The sequence below is a fragment of the Gossypium raimondii genome, chromosome 4, assembly GCF_025698545.1.
Source record: "Gossypium raimondii isolate GPD5lz chromosome 4, ASM2569854v1, whole genome shotgun sequence".
NCBI classification, from domain to species: Eukaryota; Viridiplantae; Streptophyta; class Magnoliopsida; order Malvales; family Malvaceae; genus Gossypium; species Gossypium raimondii.
Genome location: NC_068568.1, coordinates 33,451,308 through 33,454,661, shown reverse-complemented (window position 1 = coordinate 33,454,661; position 3,354 = coordinate 33,451,308). Strand labels below are relative to the sequence as shown.

The following is a 3,354-nucleotide window of genomic DNA, read 5'->3' as shown; positions in this document are numbered from 1 at the left end:
ACACTCAAATTAACCAAAAATCAAGGAAAAATCAGCCACCTTTCCTCAATTCATGGCCGGCCACTCTTGGAGGAAGTTTCAAAGGATGGACACTCCTATTTTTAGCAAACTAGCTCCCTTGCCTCACCTATAAATAAGAGCTCATTTCTCACTTTTTCAATCATCCCTCATCTCATCATCTCTCACTCATTCATCATTCTATGAAGTGGGTCATGCATGATTAAATTAAATAATAAAATATAATTTTATATTTTAATAATTCATTTTAAATATTTCATTAATAAAATTAGGTTTAATTAATTAAGTAAATTGATTAATTAAAGTGCTTAAATTAATTCATTTGGTCCTCTAAACTATCTGTTATTTTTGATAGGTCTGAAAGTTTTCTTCTAATTGCAAAACCGTCCAAAGTGGGGACCAAGTCAAACCAATTTTTGACTGCACATTTCTGATTATAAACCAATTTTTGGTTTAATTACATAAGGCCCTTGAAGAGTTAAAGAAATCATATATTTACCTGAAGATTTGCTGGAGACCGAGTCTTAATCCTGAGTTGTTGTGGCATTCAAATTGAACAAAAATCAAGAAAAAATTAGCCACATTTCCTCAATTCATGGCCGACCACTCTTGGAGGAGGTGTCAAAGGATGGACACTCCTAATTTTAGCAAACTAGCTCCCTTGCCTCACCTATAAATAAGAGCTTATTTCTCACTTTTTCAATCATCCCTAATCCCTCATCCCTCATCCTTCTCATCTCTAATCCTCTCTCTCAACTCTCTTAGCTCTCACGCCTACCATCATCCTTGCATAAGGATTTTAGCAAATTAGCGTCTTAAATATCCCTTGGTCGGCCACCTTGGAGAGCCATCAGCAAAGAAGCAATTCAAAAAAGAGAAGGAGCCTCGTCAGTCAGAGTCTTGGGTGACAGCCACTTTGAATTGGGTTTAATCTTTCTTTTCTTTAATTTAATATAAAGATGTTTGCTATGTGTTCTTTGTTCTTATTTACAACAATGATAGATTAATTTTATTTAAGCTAGGATGATTATTTTGATTAAATAATATTTATTTGATTCATGCTTATAATGTTTGTGCCTCAATCGATCATGTTTTTAATTAAAATAAAGTTTGTATTTCGTTCATATGTGATTGAAATGCACCTGAATTAGCTGAGTGATCATAACTAGACGGCGGCTAATGGACGCATAATTGAAATGTGCATGCTTAATATAGATCCTAACCTGATTAAATTGTAGGTTGCATAACAACTCTAACCAATCTCTGTTATCTGCATAGTTTTTAGATTTGTTTGATTAAATTGTTTCAAACCTAACACATCCCTGTTTCCTCACGCGAATGCTAAGAAACCCTTAGTAAATAAGGATAAGTAAAATGTGCATTTACTAAGTAAAGGATTTCGAGAGGACCTAATGTGGTTTCCAAACTCATGAAAGATCGAGTTGCCATGGAATGTTTTTCTGAATATTATTAAGCATGTTGATAATAAATTGAGTTTAATTAAAGTAATTGTCCTAGTTTATTTATGTTATAATTGTTGCAAATTGTGTTTAATTTTACTAAAATCTATTTCATTCATATAGTTTGCATACTTAGGATAATTTGCATTAGGGATCATTGCATTTCATTTAATATATTATAATCACCACTTTTCATCTATATTGTGTTTTTATTTATCAAATTGCTAATATAATTTTACAAATGAAGTGACTTAGCACTAATATAATCCCTGTGGAGAGGATAACTCGATACTTACTTATTACTTGATAATGATAACGACTGTGTACACTTGCACAAACTCTAGTGTTACAAGTTTTTGGCGCCGTTGTCAAGGATTGTCAACTGTTAGCATAGTCATTTTTTTGTAAAATTATTTATTTTCAATTTTATTTATTTCTAACATTACTAACTTATTCTTTTTAATTTTTGTGATTTTTTGTTGAGGTGTTTATGAGTATAGATCGAATTATTAATTTACTCCCTGTAGACCCTGAAATTGAGTGAACTTTCAGACAAAGAAGACGTGAACGAACAGCTCAAAGACAAGTCGAGATGGACCTTGGAAATCAGAATCAAGGCCAAGGTAATGAAGCCGATAATGTATGAAATCCTATCCTCATTGCCGATGATAAGGATCGATGCATCAGAAAATATGTTGTGCCACTTTTCAGTGAGTTAAACCCAGGAATTAGAAGGCCAGATATTGAGGCAACCCAGTTTGAATTGAAACCAGTGATGCTTCAAATGCTGCAAACAGTGGACCAATATAGTTGTATGCCCACGGAAGATCCACATCTCCACATTCGATTGTTTATGGAGGTGAGTGATTCATTCAAGATAGCCGGTGTGATTGAAGACGCACTGAGGTTGAAGTTGTTTCCTTACTCATTACGAGATCGAGTACGAGCATGGTTCAATTCATTGCCACCAAGTTCTATATCTACATGGCAAGAATTAGCAGAGAGATTTTTGGTTAAGTATTCCCCACCTAGCAAAAACACTAAGTTAAGGAACGAGATCACAACTTTCCAACAATTGGACGACGAGTCTTTGTATGAGGCTTGGGAGTGATTTAAGGAGTTACTTCGTAAGTGTCCTCATCATGGGATTCCTTATTGTATCTAGTTGGAAACATTCTATAATGGTCTCAATGCACATACAAGATTGATGGTAGATGCTTCCGTGAATGGTGTAATTTTGTCTAAGTCTTATAATGAGGCTTATGAGATCATCGAGAGAATCGCGAGTAATAACTATCAATGCCTAACAAATCAAACAGCTTCAGGAAGACGTGTAGTCGGAGTTCATGAAGTTGACTCCCTCACTTCGTTATCAGCTCAGGTATCGTCTATTTCCTCTATGTTAAAACTGTTAACCGCTAATAGTACTAATAATTTTGCAGATCAGCCACCATGTCCGTTTGAAGTAGTTTCCTATGTGTACTGTGGGGAAGGTCATTCTTTTGAGAATTATCCATCAAATCTCGAGTCAATGTACTATGTGGGGAACCAATATTAAAATAGGAGTGGAGAAGACCCCATTCCAACTTCTACAATCCTTCATGGCGTAATCATCCTAACTTTTCTTGGAGCAACCAAGGAAATGGACCGAACAATAACTTATTACAGCAAAGACCCAACCAATCTCAAGGGTTTAATCAGCAAGCTCCAAAACCACCTCAAGCTGAGGCATTAAATAGTTTGGAGAACTTGTTGAAAGCGTACATGGCAAAGAATGACGCTTTGATCCAAAGCCAAGCAACAACACTAAAAAATTTGGAAAACCAAATGGGTCAGTTGGCTACGGAGCTTCGCAATAGACCGCAAGGAACCTTGC

General features: G+C 35.3%; 1 non-coding gene across 1 annotated transcript; it reads right to left on the bottom strand.

Moving 5' to 3' along the window:
- Window positions 1-2,520: 2,520 nt before the first annotated feature.
- On the bottom strand, window positions 2,521-2,627 carry LOC128040706 (small nucleolar RNA R71). Its single transcript, XR_008195512.1, has one exon. It is a non-coding gene; the product is annotated as a small nucleolar RNA R71 (small nucleolar RNA).
- Between the last annotated feature and the right edge of the window lie 727 nt (window positions 2,628-3,354).